The 22,193-nt window shown below is 42.2% G+C and overlaps 1 protein-coding gene across 5 annotated transcripts in view; it reads right to left on the bottom strand.

The window, feature by feature from the left end:
* Nucleotides 1–22,193, bottom strand: part of FRAS1 (Fraser extracellular matrix complex subunit 1) — a 426,477-nt gene that overhangs the window by 278,034 nt on the left and 126,250 nt on the right. The gene's annotated exons all lie outside the window — the stretch shown is intronic.

Here is a 22,193-nt window from a genome sequence, read left to right on the forward strand (position 1 = left end):
TTAAATCTATGTAAATATAAAACAAAGAATGACTAACACAAGACAGAAGGGGGTAAATAAACTTAAAATCTCTCAAGGGTCTAGCACTGGTTGGAAGAGGTAAACAAAATGATTAACACTTGTTGTAATCTCTAAAGGAATACTAAAAGCATGTATAATAAGCTAATAGATGGGGAAATGAAATATAAAAAAAATATTGGATTGATCCAAAAGAAGAAAAGAGAGAAAAAAGAAACAGAACAGGAATGACAAATAGAAAACAAACAGTAAGATAGTAAATATAAACCTCAAAATATCAGTAATTAGACTGAATGAAATGTTAAAAGATAAAGATTGTCAGACAGGATAAAAACAGGGCAGTAGATCCAATAACATTGAGGGCCATTATTATAAAGTATCAACTGAACGTCTCAAAGATAAAACCCCAGAATGTATATATGTATATTTTTGGTATTTATACCTTTGCCTCATTCAAAATAGGGTTTCAGAGACTAACTCCTTTAAGAATTCAATTCACCAAGAATTTATTGAGGATTTATCATTGTGCTAAGCAATGTGGAAGATACAGAACCTAAACAACCTAAACCAGATACAGAAGAATACAACCCAGTCCCTTACATTTGCCCTTGAACTTGAAAAATAGTTGAAGACAACGACTTTGGAAACAATTAGGGAACAAAGCAAAAGAAAATAACTGGAGAGAGAACATAGTTTGGAAACAGAGCACTAGACTGAGAGTCAGAACCTGCTTTTACCAAGCCAGCCACACTAGACAAGTCCCTTGTTGGGGCCTCAGATCCCTCGTCCACAAAATTCAGAGATCAGACCACATCGTCCACAACCTCAAGATGGATGGATTTCAAAATCAAACAACTCTGGAATGGAATCTAGCTCCCTGCCTTAATGGTTATAGGACCTTAAGCAAGATAATTGTCCTGACTCACCTCAGTTTCCTTTTATGTAAAAAAATAAATAAAAATAATAAAACCTACCCTGAAGGACCATCAGGAGGATAAATTAGACAACACACTTGCGATTCCTTAGCACAGCACCCAGCACTCACAGGGTAGAACAGAGGCTCTCAGTTCTCCATCCTCAGATCTTTCCTGTACCCAGAAAAACCTCGAGAGAACCTCTGTTACTCACAGGGATCATCACTGTACACCCCTGTGTGGAATTTATAAAGCAATTCATCATCTGCTGGATTTTTTTCTCCTGTGTGTATTTCATGACCATGTTCCTCAGTAGACAACCACTCCTAATGTGCCAGTAAGTTAGAAAGCTTACTTTTCAAAATATGATACTGTAGAGATTGCTGTTTTAAAAGATCGAATACACCACTTCCCAATCCCCATTTTAAAATGTCCATTACACAAATTATGTCCATACCATACTCATAGCTACTATTTACTAAGCAAATATTACACAAATATATTACATATAAGTACGTATATGTATATATACACACATGTGTACATTATAGGTGCATGTATGTGTACACGTACACGTATGATATAAATATTACACATATATATTACACATATTTACGTGGCATTTAATCCTCACAAAAATCCTATGAATCAGTTATTATTGCTTCTGTTTCACCAAAAAAAGAAACTGAAACGTAAAGAAATTATTTGGTCAGTTATTTAACTGGTGAAGCCAGGATTTGAAGCCAAGACTGCTTGGTTTCAAGAACCATGCTCTTTCAGTTGAAAAATGATAGTTCTGAAAAGAGCAGCTTCTCCACAGGTTGGAGCATAACTAATCAATAGATCTAGCTGACTTTGGCTGCTCTTTCCTCCTCCCCACGTCTTGTTGCAGCTGGAAGGATTTCTGGGAGGGAGGGCATCAAGGACCAACAAGGGCAGACAGCTCTGCCTGGGCCATCTTACTCTCAAGATCTTACTCAAGAGCTCAAGTTTCTAGGGAAACAAAAAAATCTTCTCCTCTAGAAATCTTTCAGGAAGCTTTCTATAAAGCCACATGGCATAATAAAATAATAATGATATAGCAACAAAACTGTACTAGACAATACTGCTCAAATCAACTTTCTTAATCGTGGCAAATGAGAAGAGTTGTAATTACTCAGCTGCTGCTATTTCCATTTCCTGGGTTCTTAGCGGAAATATTCTCCTAAATTCCTAAGTCAGAGACATCATGCAGGTTTTATCACATATGCCAGTCTGGAAATAGCTATTTAAAATGCTGTGTTGAGGAGGATTCTGAAGCTCTATCCAGGTAGGTTAAGTGAGAAAGATTACTATTGTCTGGCACCGGCTCAGGGTTAAGTTGTGGGGATGAATGGAAGTTACAACTATGTCATATGTTCCCACATTCCAGAGCCAACATAATCTACCCTAAAATATTGTTCACTACTGCCACTTGATTCATAAATTAAAGCAGAAAAAAGAAAGAAAACAAAGCAAGCTGGCTAGGCCAAAACCACTGAGATGATCAACTTTAATGACAAACTAATCAACTATATTTTACTTTCCTTATTTTTCCATTAAGCTATTCGGCTCTTTCCAGACATGTAAACCTTTCCTCACTCATAACTAGCTTACAAAATGCGCTTCTGTTCTGCATCAGCTACTGTTCCCAAGAACACCCTGGCACAGGCCACAACTGGCATATGAGCTTAGCATCTTCACCCCCGGGCACGTGGATCTCACCCCCATTCCAAACCAAGAGGAAATTAACTGCCAGTTCTGATGGGAATGACATATTGACTAAGTACTTAGACCAAGCAAACCACTCCTGCAGTCAGCAAAATACACAGTGGTTGTATTCTTTAACAACACAAGAATGCTTGATTAGATTTGCTTCAAGCCTCACTGTTCGCCAGGAATCTGCTGAAGAGAAGCAGGTATCGGGTGTCTCCTAGGAAGACCCTCCCAGCTTCGCTGTTAAATCCAGAGGCAGAACCCAGAGCAATTACACTTCTGGTACAATTACCAGCATCGCCCACTCCCTGCCAAGTGAAGAGACTTGGCAGCTGAATAATACAGCTTTCATTTTACATTTCCACTCCAATTAGCTGACAGTACTAGTCAATTGGCTGAATAAAACAAGATGCAAGGGAAGTTGAAAGGCCTCTACGTGGTTTACAGAGCTGTGCCTTGGAGAACAATGATGAGATGGAAGGGACTGAAAAGAGAATTAGCAGACCCACCGCAGCAAAAGGGCAGGCTGCAGACAACCCACAGGTGGGATGGATGGTTTAAACGGTGCACCGGAGAGATTTAAAAGCTTAACACCCGTCCCACCTACTGTTTGTTTGACTAATGGTAACAGAATTAAATTGCTGGCCCTGGAAGTCCTGGCTGAGATTTATGAATATTGCACAGTACAGATATGCAAAAGCACACATTCTCCTGAGAACTTCTGGCCTCACCCATCCTGCCACACAGTCAACATTTACAGAGAAGTTCCTGAACAGAGTGCAAAGTGCCGCTAGTGCTTAGGGGCTGTTAAAGAAATGGAAGACAATGAGTTTCTGGGGGGCTCACAGTCTTGTCAGGGAGATGAAATGCACACAGGCAACAAGACCATACTGCGGACAGTGGTGGTGGTGGGGCAGTAACTGTGAACAACTGGCCCAGCAGAACAATTAGAACCTGCTGACCAGTACCCAAATCAACCTAGGTGAATCTCACAGAGGGATGGTAATAGATGCCACAGGAGTCCTCGCAAGTTCAGGCTCCATAACTCCAATAACTCTTCTGGAGCTGAGCAGAACCAACCAGTGCCTCAGGCCCAGTGATGGTTCAGACTGGACTCAGGCAAGGCTCCACAGTGCTGCCTTGCTCCCTTACAGTCCATATTCTTCCAGAGCTTATAGGGGGCTAATTACAGCCCTTGTAAATAGCCTGGGAGGGTTCTGTCTGGCTTGCACTGTGGACAAGCCTGAGATTTCCAGCATCTCAGGGAAATGATTCCATTAAAGACAGAGTATACATTATAATTTGTTTCCTGAGCTTCATCCAAAATATACTATTTCAGCCTTTATCCATTGTTGACCCTATGATTGACATTTAATGTTGACTGAGGGGGTTTTGTGATCTTACCGTAAAGCAGAAAGTCTAATGCAGGAAAGACGAAGCGTTCATTTGCAAATCTGGGTTTGCCATCCTCTTCTTGGTGGCTCAGGGTCTCACAACTCTGTCAAACCCTAAGTCCATGAACCACATTGCTCAGTGCACACTGGGTGGTTCAACATGGGCTCCATTCTAAAAGTGATAGGATAGTGAGCCATACAATGCAAAGAATGAATTGAGGCTTGGTAAGGATAAATGTATATTTGTAGAAGATGATAATATTTCGGTCATAGAAATCCTTTCCGAGGTATACCAACTTGTTTAGAGCTAATAGACAACTCTTACAAATGCAGTAAATAGTATCCTATTTAGCTGATCTGCCTAAGTGAAGACAGAATGCATGCAAATTTCTTAAAGTTTCTAATACATATGTAAAAAAACTCTCAGGTAATTTCACTCAACTATCAATTAATCAGCCCAGAAGTTGTTTACCATCACATTAACTTTGTGTACATACAAGGATTAGTTACAGAGAAGGAAAAAAAAATCTTACACTACTAATGGAGACCACTAAAGAAATTTGATAATTTTAATCTTTATAATAAACTCTATATTCCTACTTCTTTAATTAAAAAAAGTATAGCTGGGATTCTTCCAAGATGGCGCCGTGAGTAGTCCTCTTTGTCTCTCGCCCTTCGAGTCTACAATTATTTGGACACTTATCGCTTGACAAAGGATATCCAGACAGCATCTCAGGACGTCTGAGACACCCACGCGACTATACATCGGAAGGCGGACGGACTTTCCTCCGGGAGGATACGGAAATAGGTGAAAACTCTCCGACCCCGACGGGCAGCCTAGTACCCGCAAGCGGCTTTCTTCCATCGGACGCCCCCAGAGGATCCACACACATCTAGGGTAGGAGCGAGAACACAACAGAGGAGCGACGGTGGAAACAGGTGACCAGATCCCTACTTAAACCCCCCGCAATTACTCCTAAACGCAGAGGGAAACTTTGGAGTTGCACACCTGAGCCCGCGGGGAGAGTCTCTCCCCGCCATTGGCGGGGAGACCCGGCCTGGTGCTCGGGGCGCCCGGAGGGTCCCAGAGAGAGACACGGTGGGCACGGAGGTCTCCCAGCTGCCGTTGCCCGCCCCGTGGGACTAGGGATTGCCGGAGATCTCGGAGAGGACCGGGGCGGGGGATCTTTCAAAGGCGGGTCCGGCGACCCGGTGGGGAAGCGCCGGAGCTCCGCCAGGCAGCAGACAAAACTCTCTGTCTGCCGGTAGCAGAGGGGCCACGCTGAGCATTCAGAGCTCCCGGCAGAGGCCCGGACAGAAGCCCAGAGGGCGGGGCGACCCCCAGCTGCCGTTGCCCGCCCCGTGGGACTAGGGATTGCCGGAGATCTCGGAGAGGACCGGGGCGGGGGAATTTTCAAAGGCCGGATCGGCGACCCGGAGGGGAAGTGCCGGAGCTCCCCCAGGCAGCAGACAAAACTCTCTGTCTGTCGGTAGCAGAGGGGCCACGCTGAGCACTCAGGGCTCCCGGCAGAAGCCCGGACAGAAGCCCAGAGGGCGGGGCGACCCCCAGCTGCCGTTGCCCGCCCCGTGGGACTAGGGATTGCCGGAGATCTCGGAGAGGACCGGGGCGGGGGAACTTTCAAAGGCGGGTCCGGCGATCCGGTGGAGAAGCGCCGGAGCTCCGCCCGGGCAGCAGACAAAACTCTCTGTCTGCCGGTAGCAGAGGGGCCACGCTGAGCATTCAGAGCTCCCGGCAGAGGCCCGGACAGAAGCCCAGAGGGCGGGGCGACCCCCAGCTGCCGTTGCCCGCCCCGTGGGACTAGGGATTGCCGGAGATCTCGGAGAGGACCGGGGCGGGGGAATTTTCAAAGGCCGGATCGGCGACCCGGAGGGGAAGTGCCGGAGCTCCCCCAGGCAGCAGACAAAACTCTCTGTCTGTCGGTAGCAGAGGGGCCACGCTGAGCACTCAGGGCTCCCGGCAGAAGCCCGGACAGAAGCCCAGAGGGCGGGGCGACCCCCAGCTGCCGTTGCCCGCCCCGTGGGACTAGGGATTGCCGGAGATCTCGGAGAGGACCGGGGCGGGGGAACTTTCAAAGGCGGGTCCGGCGATCCGGTGGAGAAGCGCCGGAGCTCCGCACGGGCAGCAGACAAAACTCTCTGTCTGCCGGTAGCAGAGGGGCCACGCTGAGCATTCAGAGCTCCCGGCAGAGGCCCGGAGAGAAGCCCAGAGGGCGGGGCGACCCCCAGCTGCCGTTGCCCACCAGGTGAGGCTAGGGATTGCCGGAGATCTCGGAGAGGACTGGGGCTGGAGAGAGTTCCAGAGACCCAGCTTAGTAGCCTAGGGGGAAACCCTACAGGCTCACAGAAGCCTTAGGGAAAGCCTCTGCACAGCACCAGTAGAAGGCACCCAGCCGCCAGCCACAAGGCTGGAAGACCCCAGGGCAAAAGCAGCATAGCTAGGTGTACTAACCACAGACTGTAGAAGATGCCAATAGCTCTCCTGCGACCCATAGAGGACAAGTGAGATTTGGTGGGTGCCGACAGCAACCGAGCGACAAATAAAAGTGATCCCACCCCTGGCCGCTGGAAAAGCCCATAACACCGGTGCAGACCCCAAGGAGAGAGCGCATCTAGGTGGGCAACAACAGTAGGCACCTGCAGTCTGAAGCCCCCCGTGACGGCCCCCACAGCAGAGGAAGGAATCCAAAGGGCCACTGTGGCTACGAAGAGGGGCCCAGGCCCAGTTAGCAACTACGGACAGGGTTCCTGGTTGGTGAAGTATAAACAGCTGCTCCCCCCACCGCAGCAGCTGAAACAAGTGAAAGGAGCAACTAAACTCTATCTCCATGCGGAGGCACAAATCAACATCATCAAGCAATATGAAAAAATACATCAAATCTCCAGAACAGAAAGAAAGTAACAAATACACAGAAAACAATCCCAAAGAAAATGAGATATATAACCTAAATGATGATGACTTCAAAACAGCCATCATTAAAATACTCACTGAGTTAAGAGAGAATTCTGACCGACAACTCAACGAGTTCAGGAGCTATGTCACAAAAGAGTTTGATACGATAAAGAAGAACCAAACAGAAATACTGGAAATGAAGAACACAATAGAGGAGATTAAGAAAAATCTAGATGCTCTGAACAGTAGGGCCGATAATATGGAGGAAAGAATTAGCAATTTGGAAGATGGCAATATAGAATTGTTGCAGGCAGAGGAGGAGAGAGAAGCAAGACTTAAAAGAAATGAAGAAACTCTCCGAGAATTATCAGACACAATTAGGAGATGCAACGTAAGGATTATAGGTATACCAGAGGGAGAAGAGAAGGAGAAAGGGGCAGAAAACCTATTCAAAGAAATAATGGCTGAGAACTTCCCAAATCTGGTGAGGGAGATGGATCTTCAGGTGACAGAAGCCAATAGATCTCCAAACTTTATCAATGCAAGAAGACCAACTCCACGGCATATAGTAGTGAAGCTAGCAAAAGTCAACGACAAGGAGAAAATATTAAGGACAGCCAGGCAAAAGAAACTAACCTACAAAGGAACCCCCATCAGGCTATCAGCAGATTTCTCAGCAGAAACTTTACAGGCTAGAAGAGAGTGGAATGATATATTCAATAATCTGAAGGACAAAAACCTACAGCCGAGAATTCTCTACCCAGCGAAAATATCCTTCAAATACGATGGAGAAATAAAAACTTTCCCAGATAAACAAAAATTAAGGGAGTTCATTGCCACAAAACCTCCTCTTCAGGAAATCCTCAGGAAAACCCTCATTCCTGAAAAATCCAAAAAAGGAAAGGGACTACAAAACCAAGAGCAGAGGAGATAAGTAGAAGGACAACAACAGAGAGTAGCAGCTCTACATCAGAACAGATTAAACCATGGGACGAGAAACAAAGGAAACTGAAGAAAACCGGAAAACAAGACACAAAATGGTAGTGGTAGGCCACCACGTCTCAATAATCACTCTAAATGTAAACGGATTGAACTCCCCAATCAAAAGACACAGAGTGGCAGGATGGATCAAAGAACAAGATCCAACAATATGCTGCCTCCAGGAAACACACCTCAGCCCCAAAGACAAACACAGACTCAGAGTGAAGGGATGGAGAACAATACTCCAAGCTAATAATGAACAAAAGAAAGCAGGTGTCGCTATACTAATATCAGACAAGGTAGATTTCAAAGCAAAACAGATAAAGAAAGACAAAGAGGGACAATATATAATGATAAAAGGGACTCTCCACCAAGAAGACATAACACTTATAAATATATACGCACCCAACACAGGAGCACCAAAATTTGTAAAGCAACTCTTAATAGAACTAAAAGAAGACATCAACAACAATACAATAATAGTAGGGGACCTCAACACACCATTAACACCAATGGACAGAACATCCAGACAGAAAATCAACAAGGAAATATTAGAATTAAATGAAAAATTAGACCAGATGGACTTAATAGATATATATAGAACACTTCATCCAAAAACAGCAGGTTACACATTCTTCTCAAGTGCACATGGAACATTCTCAAGGATTGACCATATTTTGGGAACCAAAGCAAACATCAATAAATACAAGAGAGTTGAAATAATATCAAGCATCTTTTCTGATCATAACGCTATTAAACTAGAAATCAACTACAAGAAAAAAGCAGAGAAAGGTGCAAAAATGTGGAGACTAAACAACACGCTTCTCAACAAACAATGGATCATTGAAGAAATTAAAGAAGAAATCAAATATTATCTGGAGACAAATGAAAATGAGAACACGACATACCAAATCATTTGGGATGCAGCAAAAGCAGTCCTAAGAGGGAAATTCATCGCAATACAGGCTCACCTCACTAAACAAGAAAAAGCTCACGTAAGCAACCTCAAACGACACCTAACAGAACTAGAAAAAGAAGAACAAACAAGGCCCAGAGTCAGTAGAAGGAGGGAAATAATAAAAATAAGAGCAGAAATAAACGATATTGAAACAAAAAAGACAATAGAAAGGATCAATGAAACAAAGAGTTGGTTCTTCGAAAGAATTAACAAAATTGACAAACCCCTAGCCAGACTCACCAAGAAAAGAAGAGAGAAATCGCAAATTAATAAAATCAGGAATGACAGAGGAGAAATCACAACAGATACCAATGAAATACAAGAGATCATAAGAGAATACTATGAAAAACTATATGCCAACAAATTGAACAACCTGGAAGAAATGGACAAATTCCTAGACTCCTACAATCTCCCCAAACTGAATCAGGAAGAAATGGAGAATCTGAATAGACCAATCACAAGTAAGGAAATAGAAACGGTAATCAAAAACCTCCCCAAAAACAAGAGTCCAGGACCAGACGGCTTCTCTGGAGAATTCTACCAAACATTCAAAGAAGACTTAATACCTATTCTCCTCAAACTGTTCCAGAAAATCGAGAAAGATGGAGAACTCCCTAACACATTCTATGAAGCCAACATCACTCTGATCCCCAAACCTGACAAGGACAACACAAAGAAGGAGAACTACAGGCCGATATCACTGATGAACATAGATGCAAAAATCCTCAACAAAATTTTGGCAAACCGATTACAGCAATACATCAAAAAGATTATACACCATGATCAAGTGGGATTTATACCAGGGACACAGGGATGGTTCAACATCCGCAAGTCAATCAACGTGATACACTACATTAACAAAATGAAAACCAAAAACCACATGATCATCTCAATAGATGCAGAGAAAGCATTCGACAAGATCCAACACCCATTTATGATAAAAACCCTCAGTAAAATGGGTATAGAAGGAAAGTACCTTAACATAATAAAGGCCATATATGATAGACCCACAGCCAACATCATACTCAATGGACAAAAGCTGAAAGCCATCCCTCTGAGGACAGGAACAAGACAAGGGTGCCCACTTTCACCACTCCTATTCAACATAGTTCTGGAGGTGCTGGCCAGAGCAATTCGGCAGGAAAAAGAAATAAAAGGAATCCAAATAGGTAACGAAGAAGTGAAACTCTCGTTGTTTGCAGACGACATGATCTTATACATAGAAAACCCCAAAGAATCCACAGAAAAACTATTAGAAATAATCAACAACTACAGCAAAGTAGCAGGGTATAAAATTAACGTGCATAAATCAGTAGCATTTCTATACACTAACAATAAACTAACAGAAAAAGAACTCAAGAACTCTATCCCATTCACAATAGCAACGAAAAGAATAAAATACCTTGGGATAAACTTAACCAAGGAAGTGAAGGATCTATACAATGAAAACTACAAGACTCTCTTGAAAGAAATAGGCGATGACATAAAGAGATGGAAAGACATCCCTTGCACATGGATCGGAAGAATAAACATAGTTAAAATGTCCATACTACCTAAAGCAATATACAGATTCAATGCTATCCCAATCAGAATCCCAAGAACATTCTTCACAGAAATTGAACAAACAATCCTAAAATTCATATGGGGCAACAAAAGACCGCGAATTGCTAAAGCAATCCTGAGCAAGAAAAACAAAGCCGGCGGAATCACAATCCCCGATTTCAAAACATACTACAAAGCTACAGTGATCAAAACAGCATGGTACTGGTACAAAAACAGGTCCACAGATCAATGGAACAGAATTGAAAGCCCAGAGATAAAACCACACATCTATGGACAGCTAATCTTCGACAAAGGAGCAGAGGGCCTACAATGGAGAAAAGAAAGTCTCTTCAACAAATGGTGCTGGGAAAACTGGACAGCCACATGCAAAAGATTGAAAATTGACCATTCTTTTTCTCCACACACCAAAATAAACTCAAAATGGATCAAAGACCTAAAGATTAGGCCTGAGACAATAAGTCTTTTGGAAGAGAATATAGGCAGTACACTCTTTGACATCAGTTTCAAAAGAATCTTTTCGGACACTGTAACTCCTCAGTTGAGGGAAACAATAGAAAGAATAAACAAATGGGACTTCATCAGACTAAAGAGCTTCTTCAAGGCAAGGGAAAACAGGATTGAAACAAAAAAACAGCTCACTAATTGGGAAAAAATATTTACAAGCCACTTATCCGACAAAGGGTTAATCTCCATAATATACAAAGAACTCACACTGCTTAACAACAAAAAAACAAACAACCCGATCAAAAAATGGGCAGAGGACATGAACAGACATTTCTCAAAAGAAGATATGAATATGGCCAATAGACACATGAAAAGATGTTCATCATCGCTAATCATCAGGGAAATGCAAATCAAAACTACACTAAGATATCACCTTACCCCCGTTAGATTGGCAAAAACATCCAAAACCAAGAACGACAAATGTTGGAGAGGTTGTGGAGAAAGAGGAACCCTCATACACTGTTGGTGGGAATGCAAACTGGTACAGCCACTATGGAAAACAGTATGGAGATTTCTCAAAAAGTTAAAAATAGAAATACCCTATGACCCAGCCATCCCATTACTGGGTATCTATCCTAAGAACCTGATATCAGATATCTCAAGAGTCCGTTGCACCCCTATGTTCATTGCAGCATTATTTACAATAGCCAAGACGTGGAACCAGCCTACATGCCCAGAAACTAATGATTGGATAAAGAAGATGTGGTATATATACACAATGGAATACTACTCAGCCATAAAAAAAGACGAAATTGGCCCATTCACAACAATGTGGATGGACCTCGAGGGTATTATGTTAAGCGAAATAAGTCAGTCAGAGAAAGACGAACTCTATATGACTCCACTCATAGGTGGAAATTAGTATATTGAGAAGCAGATCTGATTGGTGGTTACCAGGGAAAAGGGGGGGTGGGGGGAGGGTACGGAGGGGGAAGTGGTGTACCCACAACATGACTAACAAAAATGTACAACTGAAATCTCACAAGGTTGTAATCTATCATAACATTAATAAAAAAAAAAAAAAAAAAAAGTATAGCTGGCCACATTCTATTTTTTTTACTATAAACATATTATTTCTTTAAAAAAGAAAAAAATGGTACTAGCATTCCTGAAATTTCTGAATAGTTTGCATACCTAACAAGTTGAAATGAGCTCCTCAATAAAATGGCTGGGAAACGAGAGAGTAGGTAAAATGAGTGGATGCACCAATCTCATACCTTCAGATCAGACGACTTACTGCCTGAACTGATAGCTCACTGCTTTGTCTCTTCCCTTAACACAATTAGACTATACCGAACATGAGAAATGTGCTAAAATTTCTTCCATTTGACTCCTGAAAAGAAATCCCTTTTCCACAATACAGAAAAATCACCACTATAGTTAAGAACAGGATCATAGCTATATACATAGTAAATAACATATTTTTTGAGCACTGTCTAGACTTGCCCCATCTTACACATTGTGGGCTATTCGGTATCTGTCCTAAACTCAATTCAACTTTGTCACCATAGCCAAGAAACAGCCAGAGGCACTATGTAAGTGATTCAGCAGGCTATGTTCCAACACAACTTTACTTAGGCACTGACACATCATTTTCATGTATCACCAAATATTTTTCTTCTGAGTTTTTTCAATCATTTAAAAATGCAAAACCCACTCCTAGCTCACCAGCCATAGACTGGATTTGTCCTGCAAGCTATAGTTGGCCAACATCTGATCTACTGCAGCAACAAAAAAGAGAAGGAAAGAAGTGAGCAATGAAATAGATTGTGTTTGTGTCATTCCAGAGGGAAAGTGAGGGAAGGTCTTCAGGGTTCTACAGTAAAACAGCACCTTCTGGTCAATTTGGAGTTGATAACATGAGACAAATCTTCAAAGAGTTAATCATCTACTCCAACCAACATCACTCCTGTCCCTTGACTCTTGAGCTTGCTGATAAAATTCTAGCCACTGTTCCTTGTCCTTGAGCTGTACTAGAAGATATGGGACGAGCAAGATTGTCATCCCCACTGTCAGTGAGAATGATGGGCCGTCATTACCTGATTCCAGACTGAAAAGAAAAGTATTATTGCCTGAATACCTGCCCATCTCAGAGCAAAGCAACTCATTTTCTGCAGAGAAAACAAAAGGAACTAACTTCTGCCAATGGAAAGACCTCTTCATGAAATTTATTATCTACGGAGTGACAGCAAAAAATAGGCCCAACAAAATGTTAAGTTCCAAATTTGTAGCAGCAAGGCAATTGCTAATCCTGACATCTCAAGTAAACTCTGGAGAAAGCTCAAACTGTCTCAACAAAGTTTATTATTGTTCCTCAAGGATGAAACAGATATCTCACACAAATATATTTCAAATCCAACATGTTATTTAGATGCTTAATCAATTTGACCTGGTAGGTGGATCTTTTAAAAGCTTTTTTTGGTAGGGAAGATTGGCCCTGAGCTAACATCTGTTGCCAATCTTCCTTGTTTTGCTTGAGAAAGACTGTCACTGAGCAACATCTGTGCCAGTCTTCCTCTTTTTTTTGTATGTGGGACACCACCACAGCATGGCTTAATGAGTGGTCTGTAGACCTGCGCCCAAGGTCCAAACTCATGAACACTGGGCCGCCAAAGTGAAGTGCACAAACTTAACCACTACGCCACGGGGCCGGTCCCCTTTTAAAAGTGTTTTTAAATACATTTTTGTTTAGTAGTACGGCACATGTTATTTGTCCTAGACATTGGAGGATATCAACATTGCCCATGATCAATTTTGCTACATCTAAAAGAAAAAGCAATTAGGAAATATATTATTTGTGGTTCTATTTCCACTATTTATAAGCAGATAACACATTTCTTTGTCTGAAAAAGTTTTAATGTTCTGATTTTCTAAAATAATGGCTCTTTGTTGTGAAGTAAAACATACTCATGAAAATTCAAATAGAATTCATTTGCTAATAGACAAAAATGGTCTTAAATGAGGTAGAACTTCATTCTTAAACAAACAAGTAATTCAATCTGATACTAGATGTATAAATAGGGCCGCAATCCACAGATACATTAATTGTTCTTCCCTAATAAGAATGTTAAATAGCATTTGGTTTATAGTATGAAAAAACAAAATCATCTTCAAGATGAGAAAGAGAAAAATCAGCAAAAGAATGCAATTACCATACAAGTACCTCCTGAATTATATCTTGAAATCCCATATTAGGAAAAATGAATTCTGAAATAGACAATGTTTCCTTTGTAAGGATAGAAAGGAATGTGTCTCTCGTAATTTACGAGTTCTATTTTGTGAATTGAAAAGATAAAGAATTCATTTCAATGACCATTTCCTAAGAAATTTCACATTTTATGTTTGGAAAAATCACACAGAGAGAAGGCAGAGTTCAGAATCTTTTGAGGAAAATAACATCCATGTCTCATCCTTTTCTTCAATCCCAATGGCCGACTGGTTTCTCACCCCTTCCCACAGGACAAGGGTGGCAAGTGGGTTGCTCCAGGTCTGGAGGGGTGCAGGACTATCATTTGTTTCAAGATCTCTGGGAAAATTGATTTGATCAATTCTGGGGGTAACTTTCTATAATTTCAAGAGCAGGGTCAAAACAATGGCGGGTCCAAAGATTCTACAGAGTAACTCTCTTAGATCTCTCCTTAGACAAGATCCAAGAGTAAGTCAGAACCTGGGTTTCATAAGGCAAAAACATGCACTTGGCTATCAGCCCCCACATAATCTCCTTGATGTCACTCCTGCAACTGTCAACTCCTGCCTTGGAGCTGTGATATTCAGATAATGAACTGGACGCTACACTAGGAAAAATTATAGCCTACTCTTCTTCAATTCACTATAGGTTGAACAAATTACAGCATATGTGAGCTTATTTCCAGATACACTCAAAACACTCCACCCTCTATGAACAAAAAGTGAGTCTAGGGCGAGTATAGTGTGTTGTATTTTAAACACAGATGCTTTTCTAAGACTGTTCCCTTCTCCCCGTGTGTATTCTCCAAAATAAAGTTTCTTAGGGGGCAAGGGGAAGTGACCAAGATGGACAGAATTATCATATTTCATTCTGTGAAATATTAACTTAAATACTTCTAACTATTTTTGCTTTGATGTGTGTGTGTATGTGAGAGAGAGAGATCTTTTAGGTTCTCAAGTGAGAGAGGACAGGAGATTGCAGTAGCTATTGTCCAATGAACTGATGCTGAGACTCTGAACAGTACCAGGTAAAATTACTCATAATAACAGCAGTGACAACAGCAGCAACGGATTCAGTGGACACTGAGGAATTGCCTTCAGAGGTAACAAAACAAACATAGGGACAAGCAGACTAAATAGGGGAGACTGGGAAAACAATCTCTTGTCTCCCAACTTCATCCTCACCGTGTCCACATCTCCCTGGCTGCGCTGCCACTCTGGTCCAGGCCATCCTCATCTCTCACCTTGGCTGTGGCTCCAGCAGCCCCCACAGCACACTCCTCTTCCTGACACACCCCTCAACAATTTTCCCCACAGCAACCAGAGCGAGCTTTTAAAAGCACAGATTAGTTCATACCATTCTCAAATTCAAATATGTCAATAGATTCTCAGTGCTTTTAACTAAAGATCCAAATTCCTTACCATGGCCTCCACTGTGACTGCTCCAGCCTCATCCCTCTATGCTCCTCTCTCCCCTCTAATCATGTCGCCATACCATCAGTTCCTTGAAAATGCTCGCCTCTAGCCTGGTGTTTCCTTTCCCTGGCATAGTCTCCTCCTTCTTCTCCTGACCAGGCTGCTTCTCCCTCCTAAGGTTTCACCTCCTCATCCATGTCATCCCTCAGTGTGCTCCAATGTCAGTCCCTATTATTCTCTATCACAGCTTCCTGTTTCCCTTCCTGGCATGAAAAACAGCTAGAAATCATTCTGTTTATGCCTTTTTCACCCCCTAGAAGGTAAGGCCTAGAGCACAGGAACTATGCCTGTTTTGTTACTGTTGGACCCCCAGAGCCCAGAACTGTGGATATTTGTAGAATGAGAGAATAAACCACGTCCCATTCCTCCTTCCTTCCCTTCCTCTCTCCTATCACAGTCAAGGTCTCCAAGAAACAGTCCACCCACCAAAGAATATATTCTTTTGTTGGCTCATTCATGAACTCCTTCTCCCACGCACGCATTCATTCATAGATTTACTCACATCTAGTGAATACAGATTGAGCCCTACTATGTTCAAATCATGGGAAGAAAGGCAGGAGAAGAGGGGTGGGCTGTGCTTGTATGTTTTGACTAAAAATACAGATAAGAACAGCTATGTTCATCTATACTGAGTTCATTTAAATAGGAACATGGGCCAGATGTTTGAAAGAGAAGCTTTCTGGGATACATCTAGACAAGACTGGGGTCCCAACCATTTTATGGGGAAAAATAACTTTTTGTTTCTTTCCAATTTAATTTTACTGCATGCATGCAGTCATGCATGCTTTCATTCACTTGTTTAACAACTATCTCCACTACGTCCTAAGCACTGTGCCAAGTGTAGGTATACCAATGGCAAGCTGCACCACAGGTCAGGGAGAGAAACTGCCCAGGATTTGGAAGAAATGATAATGTGATATTAAAGGTCCTCAATGAGCTCAGGGAAGGAAAGCACTCAATCAATGGTGGACACCAAAAACACAAGGAAGCAACAAACTCCAGTGCAGGAAAAGAACTTTTCACCTAAAAGAACATTTTATATACACCCACATTCATAACAGCATTATTCACGATAGCCAAAAAGTGGAGGCAACTCAAGTGTCCATCAGCAGAAGAATGGATAAACAAAATGTAGTGTATACGGACAGTGGAATAATAGTCAGCCTTTAAAAGGAAGGCAATTCTGACACATGGATGAACCTTGAGGACACTATGCTAAGTGAAATAAGCCTATCACAAAAGACAAATACTGCATGATTCCACTTACATGAGGCACCTAGAGCAGTCAAATTCACAGAGACAGAAAGTAGAATGGTGGCTGCCAGGGCTGGGAGAATGGGGAATGGAGAGTTATTTAATGGGTCCAGAGTTTCAGTTTTGTAAGATGAAAAGAGTTTTGTAGATTGTTTGCACAACAACATGAATATATTTAACACTACAAAACTATACACTTAAAAATGGTTAAGATGGGGGGCCGGCCTGGTGGTGTAGCGATTCAGTTTGTGCACTCCGCTTCAGCCACCCAGGGTTCACCAGTTCAAATCCTGGGCATGGATCTACACACTGCTTATCAACCATGCTGTGGCAGGCGTCCCTCATATAAAACAGAGGACAATGGGCATGGATGTCAGCTCAGGGCCAATCTTCCTCAAAAAGAAAAAAAGGTTAAGATGGTAAATTTTATGTTATGTGTATTTTACCACAATTAAAAATATATATATTTCATAGACCAGGGTGAAGTTAAACAACATGGCTGACATAGCCATTGGGTGTGCTCTAAATCTCAGTTCTTTCTGCACCTACCTTGACACCCAACATCCAGAAAAGCAGGTGGACAAACTGGCGAGTGATTGACTGCTTTAGAGAAAGGAGGACAAGAAAGGTACCTCTGGGATGGTCTTTAATGTCAGGAACACACACTTTGTACCTAGGTCAGAACAGCTGGGAGAACAGCCTTTGTGCAAAGAAGGCTGTCTCGTTGTCCCCTAATTCTGTGACTAGGGCCCCTCAGTTCATTCAAGGCTGTCAAGATGTGACTGGCTAGTAATGTTGTGTGAGGGCAAACAAATTAAAATAAACTGCAAGGAAAAGCCAGGTAAGCGCTCCACAATCCACCTGCACACAGCACATACTGTTTCTCTAGGTTACGAATGAGGAAATTAATTGGTCTTGGCACAAGCAACTTATTGGTTTGAGAAAAATTTCTGCTGTAAAATCAAAAACACTTTTCACAAGGCAGCCCTCAAGGAAGTCAGAGATATCCATGCAGGGCGCCGTTTATCAAGATGTCTGTAGGATGTTCAGACACAACGAGGAATCTGCTTTCAAAGTCTCCAGTAAGAAAATTAAAAATGGGGAAAGCAGATGAAACAAGATTGCCAAAATATTAATAATTTTTGGAAGCTAAATGAAGGTTACAAGGGGTTCATTATATTATTCTCCCTACTTTTGCGCTTACTTGAAATTTTCTGTAATAAAAGTTGATTTTTCAAATGTGCATGTGGCTGAACAATTTAGGACAGGCTTGCAGATGACTTAAAGACAGATGCAGAATTTAGATGATTCCTAACCCATGATATACTAAAACATTAAGCAGGAAAATTTATTACTGATAGAACGTTACGGTACCTTTGCTCAACTGAGTCACAAAACACAAGTGTGCAGGCTGGGAAAGGGAGCCAGAGATAAGAAAGGAGCCTGCTGGCCTTCACCTTTTTAGCCTCTGCCTTTTTCAGCCACATCAACCCACCTACTAGGGGAGCCATGGCAGTGAAGTCAGCTCCCCCACCAAATTCCCCACAGCCAGCTGCTTCCCTGAAGATGCAGAGACCTTACTGTCCAGTGTTCCAGCTCCACTCCAAATCCAGTGGAAACCATAAATAATGAACCCAGCACCTATTAAAGTTGTGCATGCACATCTGGTTCCCAAGAATTATACACACGAGGGTTTCTAACTTGAAAAAGCAACCCCACGTTTTGGCTGATTAACTTTCAGCTTTGGGAGGTCACAGACGTGATGACCAATGAAAACTGAAGAAAACTTATAGAAGAAAATTTTTCCTCGGCCAAGAAGAATGCTCGAATAGTGTTGGCTGAGTTAATGAAATCAAATAAATAATTATTTAAAGCAATTTGAGGCAACTGTCTACCGATTTCTTCCTTTCTATGTTACTTATATTTGATAAAGAAACCAGTCAAAAATTCATCATTTGAAAGTTTACCTTCTTCCAGCAGTCAATTACATCTGTTATACATTTTAATACTATTTATCCCGATTATAAAAGTTCTACGTGCTCACTCCAGAAAACCTGGGAAATAATACAAGAAAAAAAAGACCCAAAATAACCACTTTCATCATTTTAGTTTCCTTCATTTGTGCCTTACAGAGACAGACAAAAGAAATAATGTTCCAAGAGGAGCTGTTGGTCAAAGGGCACAAACTTTCAGCTAAAGATGAGTAAGTTCTGGGGATCTAATACACAGCATGATGACTGTAGTTAACAATACTGTATTACATAGTTGAAATTTGTTAAGAGGGTAGATTTTAAGCATTCCCACCACACACACAAAAAAACTGATAACGAGGTGAAGTGATGGATGTGTCAATTAACTTGATTGTGGTAATCATCTCACAATGTATACATATATCAATCATCACATTGTACACTTTAAACATATACAATTCTACTTGTCAATTATACCCCAAAAAAATTGGGGGTGGGGGGAGAAACAATGTCCAGCCTCTTTTGCAGCTAGGAGTATTCATCTGACTATGTTTTAGACAATGGCAAGTCAATGGAATAATGTGTATAACTTAGGGGTCATGCCCAACTGGAAAGAGCTTGGAGGAAAGACTGAAGGAAGAGAAGCATGTCCCATTCTGTCCTTTCCCCTGGAATGCTGATGTGGGGTAAGCCTTTGTGACCATACAACTTGAGAGACAAGAGATCAACATGATAGAAGGAGGCGGGGTCCCAAAACTGTGGAGCCACACTCTAGTCCTGGTAGGCCCCTCAGATATCCCCTTCAGGATGGAAGAGCTCATTTCCCCAGCTGCCAGAAGTGTGGCTGGAAATTGCCCTTGTCTGAAGGGAGTTGCCTCCCACAATATTATTCCCTCCCTGAGGGTAGCCTGCATCCAGTGACTGGTCCATAAGGAGGTCCAACCCCTAGTGCCCTTGCCTAGCTGCATGACCAACTCTGAAGAGCCATCCCAACTCTAGAGCTCCCCGTGAGATCAGCTGAGGTCTCTGTCAGTAACAGCATCACAGTGCAACTTCTCCCTCTGCTCAATTTTGCTTCCCTCACACTCACAGGTGTTTTCCCCAAGAGCTCTCCCCAATAAAACACCTGCACACCAATTTCCATTCCAGAGTCTATTTCTCAGGGAAACCAACCTTAGCCAATATGTGACTGTTATTTGCTCTGTCAGAGCAAGTAGTATCTATTTTTCAACTAATTCAAGTAGCTGTTATGTGCTGAGCTCAGTGCTAGAAATTCTAACTTAAGACACTATATCTTTGACCTCATGAGCATGTAAAATATGGCACAGTGAAAAGCATGCAAACAAAAAATAAATAAGTATGGTTACAGGGGTCAGCCAGATGGCATAGTGGTTAAGTTCGTGTGCTCTGCTTCGGCAGCCCGGGGTTCACCAGTTTGGATCCCAGGCATGGACCCATGCACTGCTTATCAAGCCATGCTGAGGCAGGCACCGCACATATAAAGTAGAGGAATTCGCTCAGGGCCAGTCTTCCTCAGCAAAAAGAGGAGGATTGGCAGCAGACGTTAGCTCAGGGTGAATCTTTCTCAAAAAAAGAAAGAAAGAAAGAAAGAAAAAGGGTTACAGAGACTTGACTATCCCTGGTCTTATACATACCACCAGGCTTACCCCACATCACTTTCAAGGAAGAAAAGTCAGTCTTGTTCCCAGGTCTCAACATCCTTGCACTCTCATCCCGTGGTTCCCTTACGACAGAACTCTAATTCCTTTCTTCGGATGGTCTCTCAGACATCCTTCCTTGATTTACTAGCCTTGCCACTTCTCAAGCTCCTCTGACTTTAGCTCTCTCTTGGTTTGGGGAGAGATGCATAGCCCACAGACTCAGATCAGAAGGACAACCCCAGGCCTAGAAGAAGGGAAGAAGCGAGCACAAATGCATTGACTGTGAGAGGAAAATTCTTTACACAAAGAAGGTAACATTTTAGTCAAGACTTGAAGGATGGATAAGAATTTGAGGTGACAATTATCAAATTTTACATAATTTTAAAAAATATTACTTAGCCAATGTTCATTGCAGAATTATTCACAATAGCCAAAATGTGGAAAGAACCCGCGTCCATTAACAGATGAATGAACAAACAAAATGTGACATATCCACACAACGGAATATTATTTAGCCATATCTGATACATACTACAACATGGATGAAACTTGGAGACATTACATTAAGTCAAACGAGCCAGACACAAAAGGACAAACACTGCACAATCCACTTACATGAAATATCTAGAATAGGCAAAGTCACAGAGATGGTAGATTAGAGGAGACCGGAGGCTGGGGAGTGGGGGGTGGGGAGTGACTGCTTAATGGTTACAGAGGTTCTCCTCTGGGTGATTAAGAAGTTTTGGAAATAGATAATGGTGATAGTTGCACATTGTGGATGTAATTAATGCCACTGAATTGGACACTTAAATATTGTTAAAGTGACATATGTTATCTTATATATATTTTGCCACACACACACAAAATTTCCAAAAAAAACAGTATTACTTAATGTCAGAGCTTTACTTCAGTCCAAGCCCAAGAAACAATCTCATGAAGTGAAACAACTGCCTGAGCCCCTGGGCCCCTTGTGCTGAGCGATGGAAATGGAGAGAACTTGGAAGCCAGCTGGAAGGGAAAAGGGCAAATATGCGCCCTATGCAATTCCCTGCACTTTCTCCATGGACCATGATCCTAATGACCTCGTCCATTTCAAGGCAACATTGTGGTCACAGGCTAGTGATCGTGTAAGTCTGAAGGCAGCATTTTAGTTACTTTTTTTAAGTGTCAAAATCAGCCTGCTGCCTCCTTGTTTCTTCAGTGATAGTATATAAACTTTTACAAGTGACATTTTCTTTTTTAAAATTTCTTGAAGAGTGGCACCCATACAGTAGGGTGCATGCAGTGCACTAGCCATTGTATGGCTCAATGAGACTTTTACATGCATAGACAGCCATGTAACCACCATGCAGGTCCAGACAGAAAACCTTTCCAGCACCCCAAAATTTCCTTCATGCCCCTTCCCAGTCTATAACCCACATCCTCCTGAAATAACTTCTATTCTGACTTCTATCAATATCAATTAGTTGCAACAAGCAATTACTTTCAAGACGAAACTTCTCACTATAACATAAGCACCTAAACGTCCACAGCTGCCTCTTCTTTGCCAACAAGTCCCATCTGACCTACAGAGAGGCCACAATGCCCACCACCACATGCACCTCGGGAGGAGAATGCTTCCATCTCAGTGAAGGAAATTGCTGAGTGCATTCAAAGCTGTGGTCCTCAG

Source organism: Equus przewalskii, chromosome 3 (genome assembly GCF_037783145.1).
Source record: "Equus przewalskii isolate Varuska chromosome 3, EquPr2, whole genome shotgun sequence".
In the NCBI taxonomy this organism is placed as follows: Eukaryota; Metazoa; Chordata; class Mammalia; order Perissodactyla; family Equidae; genus Equus; species Equus przewalskii.